General features: G+C 43.7%; 1 protein-coding gene across 2 annotated transcripts in view; it reads right to left on the minus strand.

Moving 5' to 3' along the window:
• Positions 1 to 17,292, minus strand: part of tnk2b (tyrosine kinase, non-receptor, 2b) — a 249,597-nt gene extending 232,305 nt beyond the window's left edge. The window contains exon 1 of one of the 2 annotated variants that reach the window (XM_078564023.1): positions 17,128 to 17,292. The gene's annotated coding sequence lies outside the window, so the exon portion shown is untranslated. Of the gene's footprint in view, positions 1 to 4,276; positions 4,298 to 17,127 lie in introns of those variants that run through there. The other variant, XM_078564024.1, reaches the window with a different exon arrangement.
• Between the last annotated feature and the right edge of the window lie 3,032 nt (positions 17,293 to 20,324).

The following is a 20,324-nucleotide window of genomic DNA, read 5'->3' on the forward strand; positions in this document are numbered from 1 at the left end:
GCGTTTTTGCTCCAGACCAAACCACACTCCTAGCCAAGCTGTTCCGGTAGAATTTCACCAGTGGCATTTCAACAAGGAAAATTGCCCAGGTATATGCTGTCCGCAAGAAACAGGCCATTCACTGCCCGGTCTACTTTCAATCATCAGCAAAATGCTGCAAGTTGTCAATGACAGTACTATTAAGCAGCACTTCTCAGGAATAACCTGCTCACCGACGCTCAGTTTGGGTATAACCTTGGACAAAGTGCTGCATTCCAAAAGAGAGGCAAGTGACTGCCTTTGACAGCAAGGAAGCATTTGACAGTCGGTGGCATCAAGAAACCTAAGCTAAATTGAAATCAATGGGAATCGGGGTAAAACTCTCCACTGGTTGGAGTCATATCTAGCACAAAAGGAAGATGGTTATGGTGAATGGAGGCCAAGCACCTCAGCCCAGGACATCACTGCGAGAGTTCCTCAAGATAGTGTCCTAGGCCCAAACATCTTCAGCTGCTTCATCAATAACCTTCTCTCTATCATAAGGTCAGAATTGGGGATGTTCATTGACGATTGCTCAGTGTTCAGTACCATTTGCGACTCCTCAGATGCCGAGTCCACGTACAGCAAGATGTGGACAATATTCAGGCTTGGACTGAAAAGTGGCAAGTTAGTACCTTACAAACTTCCAAATTCTAAAACCTAGAAGGACAAGGGAAACAGACACATGAGAACACCACCACCTGCATGTTCCCCTACAAGCCACACAACACCTTAACTTAGAACTAAAATTGTTATAACCCTGCCACTGGGTCAAAATCCTGCAACTCCCTTTCCCGTAGGGCAGATTCTCAAATGAATCCGCCTGAATCGCCTTCCACTTATCAGCGAAGGCATCCTTCCAGAGACCTAATGTGGTTCTGGCCATCTAGGGGAACCACAGGCATGATCTTTGCCACTCAAAAATCCAAGAAAAGTAACTGGAACAATGCAAAAAGCTCTACATAGTCTTTATTGATCCGTCCAAGGCATTTGACGCTATCAACTTCAAAGCCCTTTGGAAAGTCCTCCATAGACTTGAACGTCCAGCAAAATTTGTTACCATCATGCAGAAGTCTCAGGATAGTATGATAGCAACTATCCTTTACAATGAATTGGAGGTCAGCCCTTTCATATCCAGATGGGTGTCAAGCAGATTACGTCAACTCTCTTCACTATGTACTTCAGCCTGGTTATAGAACTCATTCATGACTAACTTCCACAAGGGGTCATGACTGAGTTTCGACACAATAGGAAACTTTTCAACCTCAAAAAGCTAAGAACCAAGACTAGGGTCACCCTCCAGCATGTCCACAACTTACAATACGACGATGACTGCATAGTTGTAAACCACACTGCAAGCAACATGCATATCTTCCTCAATCTCTTCAACTCCACATTCAAAAGAATTAGTCTCTCAGTCACTATCAGCAAGGCCAAAATTCTCCACAAGCCCTCCCCCAGACAAGCACTTACATCTCCAAATATTATTGATGGGACACTTTGGTAGTCATTGAACACTTCCTATATCTCAGCAACTACCTTTCTCAAAAGATCACCAAAGAGGAGATTCAGTACAGAATCAGCTGTGCCAGCATAGCCTTCCAAAATAAAACCAGAAAATGCTGGAAAAACCCAGCAGGTTTGGCAGCATCTGTGGAGAGAGAAACAGAGCTGATGTTTCAAGCCCATGTGACTCTTCTTCAGCCTTCCAAAGTTTGTGCAACCGAGACAACAGAGGTCTCCATAACAGGACAACAATCTACAATTCTATTGTTGTCACTGCACCTCTATATGGCAGTGAGACATGAGTAATCTACCAAAGGTACCTCCAGCACTGGAAGATTTCCACCAGCAATGTCCCTGCAAGGTACTCAAAGCCAAGAGCAAAAACAGGCAAACTCCAGCATCCTCACCAAATCAAACTTTCACAAACAACAACATAATAATGAACAGATAATCTCTAATTTATTTTAAAGTGATGTTAATTGAGGGGTAAACATTGGCCAAGACACCAGAAAGAACCCCCTGCTCTTCTTCAAAATAGTGCTATGGCATCTTTTGCATCTACCTCAGAGAGCAGACTGGATATTGGTTTAGTATATCATTTTGAAGATGGCACCTTCCTCCACTTCCTCAGTACTGCACCGAAGTATCAGCCTCGATTTCTGTGCCCAAGTCTCTGGTGTGGAATTTGAATCCATAATCTTCTGATTCAGTGAGCTACCAACTGAGCCACATTGACATATAAGAAATACACATTACACAAGTAATTAAAGATATTTAAAAGAGAATGAGGGAATAGCTGTGTGGAAATCGTGGAACTCTAAACTGAAATCTAATGAGGAAAAGCCAACAAGCTGGAACAGGATCTAGCCCAGGAAAAGGAAATAGCCCAACGCCAGGAGTGCAATCTGCTCTACCAACTCGGAGTCTCTACATTCCAGAATTAATCCTTGAACTTCTCTTCCTCTTCAGCTCCCTCTCCCATTCCAAGATCGTCCATAAAACTTAGGGCTTCGACCAAGTTTTTGATTACCTTCTCCTAACATCTCCTTCTTTGAGTTAACATCTACATTTTCCCCTTGAGCCTCTGTGAAACGCCAGGGGATAATGTTCATTGTTAAAGGCACTGTGTAAGTGCAAGTCATTATTGACACCATGTACTCTGATGCCTGCATAAAGAATTTTGCAATTCTAATAGATTTGAAAGCAGATTCCAATGCTGGAAATTATACCGGCCCTATAGCGATGTATGATGTTTCATACTCAGACTCAGGCCCTGGCACAGCTGCCGCCATACAACTGCTTTGCTATCCCAGGTGCTCCCATATGGTGCAAGATTGAAGCAACCCAGGATCATATTGAATTGATTTCTGTGTATAAAAATTAAAATGTCCTGCAAGATTCTTCACCATGGTAATGTCACCCCCTTTTAAATAAAGACAATTCAATATCAAACAGAGTAAGAGAACTGTACTGAAGTACACAGTACTAGTGTGTGTGCGCAGCATGCACTCAAATAAAGCAAACCAATTGGCATCCTGTTTCAAGAGATCTTGGTAATGCTCCAAGACTTAAAAATATGAAAAGCCAGTTTATTGGCTTTGATTCGCTTTTCCTGTGTTTATGTTGCAGTCAAGAGCAAAACAACATACAGGCAGGAGGCTAGGAATGAAGTTTTCCTCCCAGTTGTTCTAGTGAAAATCAGGCAAGCCACTGTTCCCCATAGTCCCCAAACAATATCCATTTATCTCAATCTCAGAGTACCATATAGATGTACAAAGGCAGCATTTTCAGTTTCCAAAATATTAATAATTCACATGGCTGCAATAAGTCTCCCAGATTGCCAGGACATACTTTCTCCAACATGGGATCGTGATGGGCAATTTTCATTTCGTATAGGAATCTTCATCTTAGCAATCAACCTGCACTACATTTGAATCCAAACTACTGGAAGCAAGAGGATAACATTGTCTGAGTGGGATGTACATTAAAAGTAAAACAACCAGTTAATTACTCCCACTTATGTACATCATAAATCAAATGTAGCAATGCATTGTACAATCATTATTGCCCCTCCCAAAGCCCCAAACAATCGTCTGTATAAAAATAGCAGCGGGCGTCAATATGGATGACCTCCTGAACACAGAAACAGTTTTTCAAGAATAACAATTAAAAAATGAACCAGGTGTGTTGCTAATTACAAAAAATATGCCTTTCCACAGGAACATGCTCCCTCCCACCACCCACATTCTAATTTTAGGCATCGCCTCTTTATGGAGTAATAGTTCAGCTAGTATTTTATCCAAGTAGCCCTTCAGTCAGCTATTCAACCATGAAAGGCATCAGAGAAGAGCACAACCTTCACATTTTCACCCACTCTCTGCATACAAACCCATGCCTGTATGCACTTCCTGATGGAGATCACAAGAGAGTAATTTGGGAACAGAAACTGTGTTTGTCCTTTCCTCTTCATCGAGGACCCTTACGCTATCTGGCTACACCCAGGAAACAGGAGAAGAGTCCAGGGCCATCCTGGCCTGGACAACTGAATAATCTGTAAATAATTCACTACTTCAGGCCAAGACAACTTGCAGCCTTCACTCCCTCTGCAATCCCACCACCCCAATATATCATGGCCTCTTCGTTTTCTCAAACAATCTGCAGGACTCACTGATAATGTGCATGTACTACTTTATGATGTTGCCTCCATAAACTCTTCCACTTCTTCACCTTTAAAAACCTTCTGAAGTCTCACCTTTTCAACCAAACTTTTGGTCACGTCTCCTAACACTCACAATAGCTGATGATCCACATCTTCATTCCTTTTACCTTTTCTTTCCCCTTCTCCCAGCCCCCACTTGTAGGATATTTTTCTGACATTAAAGGCCTCATATGAATTCAAATTGTCATTGTTGTAAATGCCCTGCATGGTGAACTGCTGACACGCAAAGATTAGGAAGTTTCCTAAACTCAGATCTTTATGTCATCTTGGCCAGGCAGCAGGAAGAACTGACTTCAGAACCCCTGGCAAGAGAAATTAAAACAAAACACACAGGATTCCTGCTCCTGGTTACTACTCAATAACACCTCCTAGAAACAGAAATTAGTTTATAAAATCCAGCTCAGGTATGAAGAACTCTAAATGTCAAGTAGCCAGTCACACTCAATATGCAGCTGAAGAATGGGGTCTTGGGCAATTTACAAGGCGGCTGCTCACACCCATGGAACCACATTATAGAATGCCATCAAGAGAGGAGATCACACCTGGGGAAGACACAATAACAAGGGAGACACGGGAACTGACCTGGAGCTCCAACCTCCCTGTTAACCCCACTCCCACCTGACTTCAAGAGCACACACCGCTCGCAGCAGCTGCCAGCTTGCGCTTGCTTTCTCTCCCCTGGGCTCCATTTTAGTAGTTGCAGACTCTCTCACGTGACTACTGCCAATTCTGTTGCCAACCCCACCTGATCTTTTAGCAATAGCGTGCAGGGAAATCCCCAAGATTTCAGAGTACTTTGGCAAGATCTCAAGAGAGGCGTAATTTACCCATAAATCACAACTCCCACAATGTATTCAGGAGAGTTGGCATGTCTGCATACTCTTTGCCTTGAAGCGTTTAGGCAAGTGGCGATTTTACCGCTACAATTGTTGCTTTACAGTCAGGTATTATATATGATATTCAGTTTTATTATTTTTTTCAACATTGACGATGCATTAGTATGTGTCAACCTCAGAAGACAACTGTTCAAGAAAAGACCCCTGATGTGGCAAGAATCTGAGCGTGTATAAGTGTGAGAGATGTGAGAAGGGAGAATGAAAGAAAGTGAGGGGCCAGAAACAGCAAAAGAAGAGAGTGAAAGGACCTGAAATGATGGGGGGTTGTTTTATAGCTGATGCTAGTAGCTTTCTGGTATTTCTTCCAAGTTGCTGTTTCTCAGAGGTATCCCAGGAAGTTGTTCAACTTTCAGGGGCATTACAATCAAGCCCCATTGTCTCTCATCCTGATCCAACACAGATGCTATGAAGAGAGACTGGATGGGCTAGGGTTGTTTACCTTAGAGCAGAGAAGGCTGAAGGGGGACCTGATAGAGGTATACAAAATTATGGGGGGCATAGATAGGTTAGAGAGGAAGAAACTTTTCCCCTTAGCAGAGATGTCAATAACCAGGGGAGCATAGATTTAAGGTAAGGGGCAGGAGGTTTAGAGGGGATTTGACGAAAAAAAATTTCACCCAGAGGGTGATTGGAATCTGGAACACACTGCCTGAGGGGGTGGTAGAGGCAGGAACCCTCACAACATTTAAGGAGTATTTAGATGAGCACATGAAACACCATAAAATACAGGGCTACGGGCCAAGTGCTGGAAAATGGGATTAGAATAGATAGGTGCTTAATAGCCGGCACGGACATGTTGGGCCAAAAGGCCTGTTTTTGTGCTGTATAACTCTATGACTATGAGATGCACTTTCCAGCAAGAGCCGTTGGGCAGTAATTGGGAACAGGAAGTTTGGCTAATTTTCCCATTCTTTGTTTGGGCTCACCAAGGTCAAATCAGCACTGTTTCCAAAGAACCTAGAAATCTTCCATAATTCACAGTCATACTATTGCAGCAAACACAAATAAAAACACAGAAACTGGGAAAATATTTTGTACATGGGCAACTTAAGACCAACAAAATTTTGAAAGTTTATTAATCCTAAAATCCCCCAACTGTCACTGCACAATTCTTTGCATCATACAAGACATATAACACTTAACTAAAGAAACTTAGAATTAGAGAGGCATTTGTTTCATATTCAAAGTGCTATCTAGTTGTACCAAGTATAAAAATAGCTCCCGAACACCAGCTAGGTACCACTCCCTAATGCCCTGCACCACACAATTTAAGAGGCACTTTTATACCAGATAGAACATTGCACTGCTGAAGATGTCTATGTATTTGTGATATTTTCAGCATAGCTGTCATTATTTCCCTTCAAATGGTACAATAAGACATGGAGTATTACAGTTTACAATACACAATACAGGTTTGCTACTCGTTGACAATCATAAACCTACTACTTTTGCACAAGTATTGTTGCTATTGGTTGATTGCTCTTTCGTGTAATAATCCAATAAGATTTTTGCAGAAGTAACAGATTTGCAGTCCTGGTAGGATTATCGACTCAATTGTAGCTACTTCAAGCCCTGTCTATTACTACGATTGGCCACCCTGCTACAGAGATACAATATCACCTACAAATAGCGCTCTCATTAAATCAATATTTAATTAGCTCTAAGATGAGAGTCACTGCCTCCAACTTACAATACAGATTATTAAGTGAATAAAATTATTAAAAGAGCAAAGAAATCAAAGGAAATAATAACTGGGAAAAAAACACACATTACTCCACAGCTCTTTACATTAGGTATATTTTCATATTTCTCTTCCATCTCTAATTTGGGTTTTGGTAGTGATCATCTCTAATTTGATTCTTGATTCCTGGAAAAGATGCAAGCAGTTACCTTATTTTAATTTTACAATTACTTCCGAAATTCTTTCCAAGAACTGTGTACTGAACTCCACTATGTGTTGGATAACACGGAGTGTGCAGTGTATTGTTACATAACAGTAATGCATTGATAATTTGGGTCGGTTACAGAATCACAAAAGCAAAACCAGGCCTGCTTTTTAGTTCAATCCCAATGTGTTACTGCCTTGAAATGCATTCCAGACTGTGTTATGCCTCAAATATTAAAAAATTTAGAGACCTACCATTGCTTTTTTTTCTTACTAACAGGAATTACCATGACAGATGATGTATAGCGAAAGATTCCCACAGCCCAATCCATACAATTGTTACACAGCTATACTAAGATTTAAGACAGGGAAATATCACAGCTTAGATCATTTATAAATATGCTGGATACAGAATTTCCTTATAATCAACCGCAAATATTTTTCCATATATCGATAGAGATATCAGTGAAGTAGCTTGGGATACAATGATCAGGAACAGAATAAACCCCTACATGTAAGAGTGAAGCTGTGTTTATCAGAAACAATATGAGACACTAAATTGAAGTTCATAACTGTAATCTAACTTTATGAGTAAAGATTAGCTCAGTCACTTCATGGCTCACAAAGAGGTTGTAAATCACTTATCTCAACAATTTATGGCATCATCTGAATGTTTCGATTAGATTACTGTGTGTCATAGCTTCAAAGTATCATTTATGTGATAGGAATGCTAATTATATAATTAGCATATATCATTATGTCTTCAATAAATTATAATAACTCTATGAAGATTTATAGTTCATTGCTGTACTAGTCAGAAAAACTACAGAGAGCTGAAACAAGAACACCTACTATATTAATGAAGTGATTAAAAATTAGTAATTGCTCCCAGTATCCTGGTCAACATTCATCCCACTGTAACCTGCTTCTCCTTGATTTCCATGAGGTGAGATCAGAAAAGATGGCATACTGCATGGAGAAAAGTGTAGTTCTGATGAAACACTGCAGAACTTGAGGCACACTTAGAATGAGAAAGTTAATTTATGGTCTTTCTTAAACTTCTAATAAACCGATGCTGGCAAAGTGCTGGGCTTGAACAAACACTCGTCTGGCGATTCACCCCATTCTGCGGTGCTTCCCAATTTCTCCAAAGTGACTTGAAGCAACTGGGTGATAATTGTGTGACAAGCCGGATTCCCTATCATCTTGCAATGATACAGGGCAATATTCCAAGCGCCAAGCAGTACTGCAGAGCCATTCATGGCCTGATTGTCTGAATATCCCAAGAAAGGACAAATTAGTAGCTGCAATGTTGATGCACGTTAGACTGAAGCTCCCTGAACTACTGAATTTGAAAGCCCGAGGCCTACTTTGAACCATTGGATGTCAATGCACCAACACGGCGGACTAGAGTGTAGAGAGCCTGAAGTCAAAACTATTTTAATGAAGGGGCTTCCTCGCAATGAGACTGAAGCACCTGAGTTGTGCTTTTTGGCAAAACACCTTGGGGAATTTTTATCACAGTAAAGGCACTACAGAAATGCAAATTACTGTTGCCCATCTCCTCCTTTGTTCACAACAATTAGTTTTCATCTTTGTCTTATATATGGCACTCGGAGCTTCCTTGTATATGCAGTACCAGAACATTAGTGTTGGAACATCAGAAACTCTCAATTTTTTTAATGGTTTCATGGGATGTGAGCGTCATCGGCAAGATCAGCATTTATCCCCATTCCTAATTGCGCTTGTGATGGTGAAGAGTTGCCCATTTGAACCACTGCATTCCATGTGCTGTAGGTACACCCACAGTGCTGTTAAGAAGGGCGTTACCGGTTTTTGACCCAGCAGCAGTGAACGAACGACAATATATTTCCAAGTCCGGATGGTGCGGCTTGGAGTGGAATTTCTTGGTGGTGGTGGTTTTCATGCATCTGCTGCCTGTTGTAATGATCAATAAATGCCTGTCTTCACTTGCTGCACCAGCTTGTTGCAAAGGTTAAGGATAACTAGTCGACACTTCCTGCCAGTTAGAATTCATAATTTATTCTTATTTTCAGAACAAATTATTTATTCTCATGGTAGCAACACAAAACAAAATACCCACAAACTGGCCAAATCAGTGACTGAGAAAAATTCATGGACTCCGCCAGTAACTTATTTTTCAGATTCAGCCTTTTTGCATGTGTGTCTGCACACACCAGATAAGAGATATTATCTACTGCACAAAGTAAAAGCTGAATCAGAAAAATAATGCCAGGAAAATTACGACATACATTGGAGGCTTTGCATTGTGCCTGTCCAGTGACAAGGCTGCCTCTTGTTTCGTTTTTATTATTCTCTGAAATACCTAATGAAAATGAGTCAGAAAATATCAGCAAACAGCACATGAATGTGCTTCATTACATTACAATAGTCTTCATTAATTCACTCCTATTCAAGTATGGAATTCAGAAGCAGCAAAAATTTTATGTTTTGTGAAATCCTCCAATTCTGCCAGGTGGCCCCATTATAAATCACCATGTTCAAGCAGGGGGCATTTTTAAATTCTCCACTGTCCTCCTCACAATCACACAGTGCCGTCCTGTATGAAATAATCTGGTAGATATAAACGCAATCATCAGTGTAGCAAACTTACAAAATGCTTTTTAAAAATTTGCATATCAGGGACTTTCAGAGTCCAAGAGGCAATGCATACAAGTTCAGCTTAGCTCTCTCGATTGTCATAATTCCTGAATACACTATTCTCGTTTCATTTTCTATATACAAATTTACCCACAATCTTACTATTCCCCCTCTTTCCCTGAAGTCAGTGATTCAGGCGGGCTACACATCTAAGGATGCCCAACTTAACACTTTGAATTGAGCTGTCCTAACTTGGAAGGTCTTTGAAGAAACCTTTGGAAACCTCGCCTGTTCTTCAGTTGTAAGCAAGGACAAGTGAATGTGGCAGACAACCAGACCTTAACAGTCAAATCAAGTTCACTGATACAAATTTGCCAAAAGAAACACTGGATGAAAATCGAAAGTGGGAATTACAGCCGAGTTTGTCCCTCCCTAGATGAGGGCCGCCAATGCCAATTATAACCCCCACCCCAAATAAGATCATGGACTGAAGCCAAAACCTTCCTGGTACACATAGCTCAAGTCCACGGACGTATTTTGTTTATATCACACAGTCAATGGCTATCAGCAGTTTACTTGAACTGTCTTGAAAAATTAAGACTAAACTGTGATTTTCCTTCACATTCAGTTGGTTTGCTGATTGTACCAACTGTGCTATGATACTACAAGTTTATGCATTCACTCAAGTGCAGCAATGAAGTACAGTATCAGCCTAGATTTTGTACTCAAGCTTCTGGACTGGGACCTGAACTGACAACCTTCTGAGTAAGAGGAAGGGATGGTGAATTGTTCATCAGGTATGCCCCCACAGTATGTGGTGGTAGAAACAGGCCTTTACACTTTGGAATTTGTCTTATAAATATTCTAATCGTTGGCACATAAAACATTGTATGGAAGTGCAAACATGTTAGCAACCTTAAAATAAGAACAGAAAATGCTGGAAACACTTAATGGGTTTAGACAGTATCTGCTGAAAGCTAGATAATGTTTTGAGTGCAGACTCTTATCCAAAATCAGTTTTAAAGAAGGGCATCGACCCAAAACGTTAACTAAGTCTGCTCTTTTTGCCACTGCTGCCTGAACTGTTAAGCATTTCCATCATTTGATGTTTTTGTTTCAGATTTCCAGCAGCAAATTTTTTTTCGCTTTTTGTTTTTACAGCAGCAATCATTTATTGTGGAAGGGTGAGAAAGTGCAGAAAAATATTGATTCTGGAGCCTTGAAAAGCTCTTCAGCAACCAGAATTTTTCCAAGACATTCACAGCATACTACAGCACATAAAAGAATAAAAGTATTTCAGAAAGCACTCAGATCTACTCATTTCCAAATGTTGCCTGCTCTTACTAAAATACAGAATCTCCGCACAAGATTTATTTGTTCAAAAGCAAAGGCCATGACCCAAAACATTAACTCTGTTTCTCTCCCCACACATACTGCCTGACCTGCTGAGCATTTCCAGACTTTGTTTTTAAATGTAATAAAATAGGAATGAAAAATAAAAGTATAACTTCAAAATTGCACTGGCTCAGAAGGTTTATCTGAGCTAATCAACTTTGAATTGGATTTCAGCTATGAAGAAGTGTAAGTGTATTGGAGCAACATGAAGATTTTTTAATGCACAGATTACACAGAATTAAGTGGAAACTACAATGCACATAGCCTGTGTTTGGCCAAACAGCCAATGTTGATGTTTATCCTCCACATGAGCCGTAGTCCACATTCCATGTGCCCACCCTGTTCCCATATGTCTGGATCCTCCTTTCCTTCAATCCCCTTACCAAGCTGTTCTTAAATGTTGACATGGTCTCTGCTTCAATTAACAACTCTTAAAGTGCATGCCAGACTCACAACCTCGCTATTTAAAGAGTCTGCATGTTGTGCCATTGTGAAATGTGTACACAAATGCACCACCCAAACTATTATTTACACCAACTATTTATTGCTTGATTTCTGTGGTCTTACCCATCGCTTAACCTTCCCATATCTAAATAGAGATGGCCAATTCTAACAAAGGGCTTTTTCTATGTACGGAGTTTCAGGGATACTTCAGGAACCCGCCAAAATAAATTAGCTAAAAGGCACATTGTATCTGCTATAGTGGCATCTATTGGAGTATTCTAATTTTGATGAAAAGGGCAGATGATAGAATCATACGGCCCAGAAAGCTTGGGCTGATAAGCAGCAAGTAACACAAGTGCCAGGTAATGACCATCTCCAAAAAGAGAGAATCTAACTATCTTCCTATGACATTCAAAGGCACTACCATCGCTGAATCCCCGACTATCAACATCCTGGGGAATGCCATTGACCAGAAACGGAACCAGGCCAGCTAGATAAATACTGTAGGTCTGGCAGCATCTACGGAGAGGAGCACAGTTAACGTTTTGAGTCTGAATGACCCTTCAACAGAACTAAGTAAAAATAGGAGAGAGGTGAAATATAAGCTGGTTTAAGGGGAGGGGGGGGGAGCGGGGGGGGACAAGAACAGCTGGATAGAGGGCCAGTGATAGGTGGAGATAACCAAAAGATGTCACAGACAAAAGGACAAAGAGGTGTTGAAGGTGGTGATATTATCTAAAGGAATGTGCTAATTAAGGGTAGAAAGCAGGACGAGCAAGGTACAGATAGCCCTAGTGGGGGTGGGGTGGGGGGGAAGGGATCGAAATAGGCTAAAAGGTAGAGATAAAACAATGGATGGAAATACACTTAAAAATAATGGAAGTAGGTGGGAAAAGAAAAATCTATATAAATTATTGGAAAAACACGCGCTAGGGCTATCTGTACCTTGCTCGTCCTGCTTTCTACCCTTAATTAGCACATTCCTTTAGATAATATCACCACCTTCAACACCACTTTGTCCTTTTGTCTGTGACATCTTTTGGTTATCTCCACCTATCACTGGCCCTCTATCCAGCTCTTCTTGTCCCACCCACCCCTCCCCCTCCCTCTTAAACCAGCTTATTTTTCACCTCTCTTCTATTTTTACTTAGTTCTGTTGAAGGATCATTCGGACTCGAAACGTTAACTGTGCTCCTCTCCGTAGATGCTGCCAGACCTGCTGAATTTTTCCAGGTATTTTTGTTTTTGTTTTGGATTTCCAGCATCCACAGTTTTTTGCTTTTATTTTAGATAAATACTATGCCTACAACAGCAGGTCAGAGGCTGGAATTCTGCAGTGATTAACTTACCTCCTGACTCCGCAAAGTTTGTCCACCATCTACAAGGCACAAGTCAGGAATGTGATGGAATACGCTCCATTTGCCTAGATGAGTGCAGCTCCAACAACATTCAAGAAGCTCGACACCATCCAAGACAAAGCAGCCCACTTGATTGACACTCCATCCAGCACTTTAAGCATTCACTCCCGATACACTGTGACAGCAGTGTACACCATTTACATGATGCACTGCAGCAACTCACCAAGGCCCCATCAACAGTACCTTCCAAACCAGCAATCTCTACCACCTAGAAGGACAAGGGCAGCAGATGCATGGAAACACCAGCACCTGCAAGTTCCCCTCTAATCCATGCACCATCCCGACTTGGAACTATGTCACTGGGTAAAAATCCCGGAACTCCCTCACTAACAGCACTGGGCGATTATCTACACCACATAGAATCATAGAAAGTTCACAGCACAGAAAGAGGCCACTTGGCCCATCATCTCTGAGCCAGCCAAAAAACAAGTCACCAAGCCTAATCCCACTTTCCAGCATTTAGTCTGTAGTCCTGCAGGTTACAGCACTTGAGGAGGATATCCAGACACTTCTTAAATAAGGTTGAGGGTTTCTGCCTCTACTACCCTTTCAGGCATTGAGTTCCAGACACCCACAACCCTCTGGGTGAAAAAAATTCCTCATCTCCCCTCTAATCTTTCTACCAATCACTTTAAAATCGATGTCCCCTAGTCACTGACCTCTCTGCTAAAGTAAACAGGGCCTTCCCATCCACTCTATTCAGGTCCCTCACAATTTTGTACATCTCAATCAAATCACCCCTCAGCCTCCTGTGTTCCAAAGAGAACAACCCCAGCCTATCCAATCTTTCCTCAAATCTGGCAACATCCTTGTAAATCTCCTCTGTACCCTCTTTAATGCAATTAGATAATTTCTGAAATGAAGTGACCAGAACTGCACACAATACTGAAGTTGTGGCCTGACTAATGTTTTGCATAATTCCAGCATAACCTCCCTGCTCTTTTATTCTATGCCTCAACTAATAAATGAAAGGATTCTGTTAGCCTTCTTAAACGCCTTTTCAACCTGTCCTGCTAGCTTCAGGATACTGTGAGCACTGACTCCAAAATCCCTCACTTCCTCTGCACCCCTCAGTATCCTCCCATTTATTGTGCAATCCTTTGCCTTGTTTGACCTCCCCAAATGTATCACCTCACACTTCTCTGGGTTGAATTCCATTTGCCACTTTTTTGCACACTTGACCAGTCCATCGATATATTCCTGCAGTTTTTTAAAATTCATTTGTGGGATGTGGACTTTGCTGGCCAGGCCAGCATTTATTGCCCATCCCTAGTTGCCCTTAAGAAGATGGTGCTGAGCTGCCTTCTTAAACTGCTGCAGTCCATGTTGTGTAGGTACACCCACAGTGCTGTTAGGAAGGGAGTTCCAGGATTTTGACCCAGCAGTGAAGGGACGACGATATATTTCCAAGTCAGGATGGTGGGTGACTTGGAGGGGAACTTCCAGGTAGGCGTGTTCCCATCCATCGGCTGCCCTTGTCCTTCTAGATGGTAATGGTCATTTGGTTTGGAAGGTGCTGTCGAAGGAGCCTTGGTGAATTCGTGCAGTGCATCTTGCAGATGGCACGCACTGCTGGTACTGTTTGCCGGTGTTGGAAGGAGTGAATGTTTGTGTATGTGGAGCCAATCAATCGGGCTGCTTTGTCCTAGATGGTGTCAAGCTTAAGTGTTATGGGAGCTGCACTCATTCAGGCAAGTGGGGAGTATTCCCTCACACTCCTGGCTTGTGCCTCGTAGGTGGTGGACAGGCTTTGGGGAGTCAGGAGGTGAGTTACTCGTCACACAATTCCTAGCCTATGGCCTGCTCTTGTAGCCACAGTATTTATATGGTTAGTCCAGTTCAGTTTCCAGTCAACGGGAACCCCCAGGATGTTGATAGTGGGGGGTTCCATGATGGCAATGCCAGTGAACATCAAGGGGCGATGGCTAGATCCTCTCTAGTTGGAGATGGTCATTGCCTGACACTTGTGTGGCACAAATGTTACTTGCCACTTGTCAGCCCAAGCCTGGATATTGTCCAGGTCTTGCTGCGTTTGGACATGGACTGCCTCAGTATCTGAGGAGTTGCAAATGGTGTTGAACATTGTGCAATCATCAGCGAACATCCCCACTTCTGACCTTATGATGGAAGGAAGGTCATTGATGAAACAGCTGAAGATGGTTGGGCTGAGGACACTACCCTGAGGAACTCCTGCAGTGTTGTCCTGGAGCTGAGATGACTGACCTCTAATAACCGCAATCATCTTCCTTCATGCTAGGTATGACTCCAACCAGTGGAGAGATTTACCTGATTCTCATTGGCTCACATTTTGCTAGGACTCCCTGACGACACACTCAGTCAAATTAACCCTTGATGCCAAGGGCAGTCACTCTCACCTCACCTTGGGAATTCAGCTCTTTTGTCCATGTTTGAACTAAGGCTGTAATGAGGTCAGGAGCTGAGTGGCACTGGCAGATGCCAAACTGGGTGTTGGTGAGCAGGTTATTGCTAAGCAAACGTCGCTTGATAGCACTGTTAATGACCCCTTCCATTACTTTACTGATGATTCAGAGTAGACTGATAGGGCAGTAATTGGCTGGGTTAGATTTGTCCTGCTTTTTGTGTACAGGACATACCTGGACAATTTTCCAAATAGCCGGATAGATGCCAGTGTTGTAGTTGCACTGGAACAGCTTAGCTAGGGGCGTGGCAAGTTCTGGAACATAAGGCTTCAGTTCTATTGCTAGAACATTGCCCTAGCCTTTGCACTATGCAGTACCTTCAGCTGTTTCTTGATATCACATGGAGTGAATTGAATTGGCTGAAGACTGGCATCTGTGATGCTGGGGATCTCCAAGGAGACTGAGCATCCACTCAGCACTTCTGCCTGAAGATTGTAGCAAACCCTTCAGCCTTATCTTTTGCACTGATGTGCTGGGCTCCCCCATCATTGAGGATGGGGATATTTGTGGAGCCTCCTCCTCCAGTGAGTTGCTTAATTGTCCACTACCATTCATGACTGGATGTGGCAGGACTGCAGAGCTTTTTTCTGATCCATTGGTTGTGGGATCGCTTAGCTCTGTCTATCACTTGCTGCTTATGCTGTTTGGCACGCAAGTAGTTCTGTGTTATAGCTTCACCAGCTTGACACCTCATTTTTAGGTAGTCCACAGCAATCCTCCTTGCTATCAACTGAGCGGCCAATTTTTGTGTCGTCTGCAAACTTCTTGATCATTGCCCTACATTTATGCTCAAATCACATGTGCTGCATCAGTTCAAGAAGGTGGCTCTTCTCAAGGGTGATGAGGATGGGCAACAAATGTTAGCCTAGTCACTGACACCCACATTCTTTAAAAATAAAGGAGGCCATTTCCCTGCTTAGTCCCCACAGCTCTGCAATATTTTCCATTTAAGAATATATCCAATTCCCTTTTAAAAGTTACTATTGAATCTGCTTCGATCATCCTTTCAGGCAGTGCGTTCCAGACCCCAAAATCTCAGCGCATAACAAAAAAAAAAATCACCCCTCCGCCCACTTTCTCTTGCATGTTAGATTGCTTGTGCATAATTACAGATGTGAAACATGGGTAAGTAGGCACTTCTGGGGCACAAATATGTGATCATTCATCCTACAATTGTCTACAGGTTTTCGATTCAAGCCTGGTAATATGTCAGGAGACCTGCAGTCACTGATTTGCTCCTAACGAAGCTGCTGGGTTCATAAAGGCAACCAGAGCACTGATACCATCTCTTTCAATATAGCACACATTAACAAAAAACAACAGGATTGGCGGATAATATCGGAGAAACTGCACTCACACACCACTGGGAAAAGAAAAATTTCAAAATAAAAACTTAAACAGCTATGCAGCTGTAGAACGACAGTAAAAGTCACAAATAAGCGATTGCCAGCCTAAATATACAAATCACATCATCCTCGACCAAAAACATTAATTCAATTGATTTTGCCAAAAAAAAAGAAACGTAGAATCTTACAAAGTACCAAAAAAAAAATCAGTGGAAATGTGTGTGAGCTGTAGAATTATTAGACTTTTCCAGGTACCCGACCAACAAAGGACTCCACTGTCAGGGAAAGCCACCCACTAGTTGCTGGGACAGGCCCTGTAAGTTGGTGCTGCCAACTTTAAATAGCCCTCGATGCCCGACACAGAGACTGCGGTGACAGAACACGGACCCGGGTCAAGGTGTATTTGCACTGCAACAAAGGAAGATCCCAATACTCACCTACTCCTCAGGCTCATTCTCTCCAAATGGGCCCAAGCCGCGTCTAGTTATTGTTTTTGTTGTTGTTGCTGCTGCTGCTGCAAACTCCGGCACCGAGCCACTCAACTGCCGGCTCCTCCTGCTCTCCGGTACCGGAACGACAGCGCGCGCGCTTACCGGCTCCTCCTGCTCTCCGGCACTGGCAGCGGCAGCAATGCGCATGCGGGGCTTCCAGTTCCTGCCCCCCCACCCGAGGCGCCGGCAACGGCGGCAATGCTCATGCGGGCTGCCGACTCGTGCCCGCTGGCACTGGCATCAGTGCGCATGCGGACTGCCGTCCCCCCCCGCCCGCCCCACGCTCTCGCACTGGGAGCGGAGGGTCGGGTCTGGTCTGGTCTGGCACCTGTCGCGCTTTCAAGGAGCAGCCCGCTCAGGAGAAAGTGGTCTCAAGCCTTCAACCTGGAATAACAAGCCCATCACCCGAAGGGGGAAGAGAAGTTAATGTTTCTGCTGGAATCAGGATCGGGCTGCTGAAAGGTCCAACCCCAAGTATTAACTTCCTTCTGTCATGGTGTTGGCACCTTTTTTTTTGTAAAAATATACTTTGTTCATAAAATATCTTCAATCACATTCCAAACCATTTCAAAAACAACATTACAAGGGTACAATCCAGGTTAAACTTTTACAAAATGTATCACCAGGTGCATCAGTACAAACAATATTACAATCATTTACAGCCTTTCATTTTGATCTGTACAGCCCGAGGGGCTCTAAACAGTTCCCAGTCTCTCGGTGCGCTGTGGTAGAAAGGTCTTAGACAGCGACCCTTCCCCATTGCGCCTTTGCGGCAGCTGCCCCAAGCTTTAGTGCGTCCCTCAGCACGTAGTCCTGGACTTTGGATTGTGCCAGTCCGCAACAATCGGTCGGGGACAACTCTTTGCGCTGGAAGACCAACAAGTTTCGGGCAGACCAAAGCGCGTCTTTCACCGAGTTGATGATCCTCCAGCTGCAGTTGATGTTTGTCTCGGTGTGTGTCCCTGGGAACAGCCCGTAGAGCACAGAGTCCTGTGTCACAGAACTGCTCGGGATGAACCTCGACAGCAACCACTGCATCTCTCTCCAGACTTTCTTTGCAAAGGCACAATCCACAAGGAGGTGAACAACGGTCTCTTCCCCACCACAGCCACCTCGAGGGCAACGTGCAGAGGGGGTGAGCCTCCTGGCGTGTAGGAAGGATCTGACGGGGAGGGCCTTTCTCACCACCAGCCAAGCTACGTCTTGGTGCTTGTTGGAAAGTTCTGGCGATGAGGCATTCTGCCAAATGACTTTGACAGTCTGCTCGGGGAACCATCCCACAGGGTCCACCCTCTCCTTTTCCCTCAGGGCCTCTAGGACGTTACGTGCTGACCACTGCCTGATGGACTTGTGGTCAAAGGTGTTTTTCTGCATAAATTTTTCCACCAGGGACAGGTGGTACGGCACGGTCCAACTACTTGGAGCGTTCCGCGGCAGCGTGGCCAGACCCATCCTTCGCAACACCGGGGACAGGTAGAACCTCAGCACGTAGTGACACTTGGTGTTTGCGTACTGAGGGTCTACGCACCGCTTGATGCAGCCACACACAAAGGTGGCCATCAGTATGAGGGCGATGTTGGGCACGTTTTTTCCCCCTTTATCTAGAGGCTTGTACATCGCGTCCCTGCGGACACGATCCATTTTCGACCTCCAGATAAAGCGGAAGATGGCTCGAGTGATCGCCATCGCGCAGGAGTCTGGAATGGGCCAGACCTGCGCCACGTACAGCAACAGCGAGAGTACCTCACACCTGATGACCAGGTTCTTTCCCGCAATGGAGAGGGAGCGTCGCTCCCACATGCCCAGTTTCCTTTTCACCATAGCCACTCGCTCCTTCCAGTTTCTAACGCATGCCCCGGTCCCTCCGAACCATATCCCCAGCACCTTCAGGCCGTCAGCCCTGACAGTGAAGGGGACAAAGGATCGGTCAGCCCAGTTCCCAAAGAACATGGCCTCGCTCTTCCCACGATTTACCTTGGCTCCCGAGGCCAGTTCGAACTGGTCGCAGATGTGCATCAGTCTGCGCACCGACAGCGGATCCGAGCAGAAGACGGCGACGTCGTCCATGTACAGGGAGGCTTTTACCTGAGTGCCTCCACTGCCTGGGATCGTTACTCCTCTTATGCCCGGATCCTTCCTGATGGACTCGGCAAAGGGTTCTATGCAACACACGAAAAGGACAGGCGCATGGTGTTGGCACCTGCTATGCATTTCCAGGGGCCACAAAATATAACCACTTGATTTTTCCCATAAATGCTGCTACACCAGCTGTGCATGATACCCATTACATTAATGATGGGCAACTGTTTTTGCGGCCTGTCGACTGACTTCAGTAACAATTTGTATTTACATCACACCTTGCACATAAAGAACAGGCAGCATTAAGACAGATGGGCTGACCAATATGCATATTTCTAGGTCAGAGGGTGCCAGTTGCTAACCAATATGCATATTTCTAGGTCAGAGGGTGCCAGTTGCACGTTGGTGGGTGTGAGGAAGACAGGCCAAAGACTTGATCAAAAAAAAAGAGGTTTGTGCAGGTTTTTTTTTTAAAGATGGAGGAGGTGGGATTTTAGCAAATTAAAGTTGGCAAAAATTGAAAGTATTAATTAATTTTCATCTTCGTCTTACATATAACAACCAGAGCTTCCTTGTATATGCAGTACCAGGACCGTCACAAATTAATGCTACTCCTAACTAGAATAGTAGTTACACTTGGCCTCATTGGGTGCAGGAAGGATAATCATTCCGAGTGCTGCTGCTGATCACCATCCAATAATTTCTGCTGGAAACTGTATATGTACAGGTGTCAACACTGGGATCAGAGTTGTGCCCAATCATTTTTTTTATTCATTCCCGGGATGTGGGCTTCGCTGGCTGGGCCAGCATTTATTGCCTATCCCTAGTTGCCCTTGAGAAGGTGGTGCTGAGCTGCCTTCTTGAACTGCTGCAGTCCATGTGGTGTAGGTACACCCACAGTGCTGTTAGGAAGGGGTTCCAAGATTTTGACCCAGCAACAGTGAAGGAATAGCGATATATTTCCAAGTCAGGTTGGTTGAGTGATTTGGAGGGGAACTTCCAGTCGGTGGTGTTCCCATCTATCTGGTGCTCTTGTCCTTCTAGATGGTAGGAGTCGTGGGTTT

The sequence above is a fragment of the Cetorhinus maximus genome, chromosome 19 (assembly GCF_964194155.1).
Source record: "Cetorhinus maximus chromosome 19, sCetMax3.hap1.1, whole genome shotgun sequence".
NCBI lineage: Eukaryota > Metazoa > Chordata > Chondrichthyes > Lamniformes > Cetorhinidae > Cetorhinus > Cetorhinus maximus.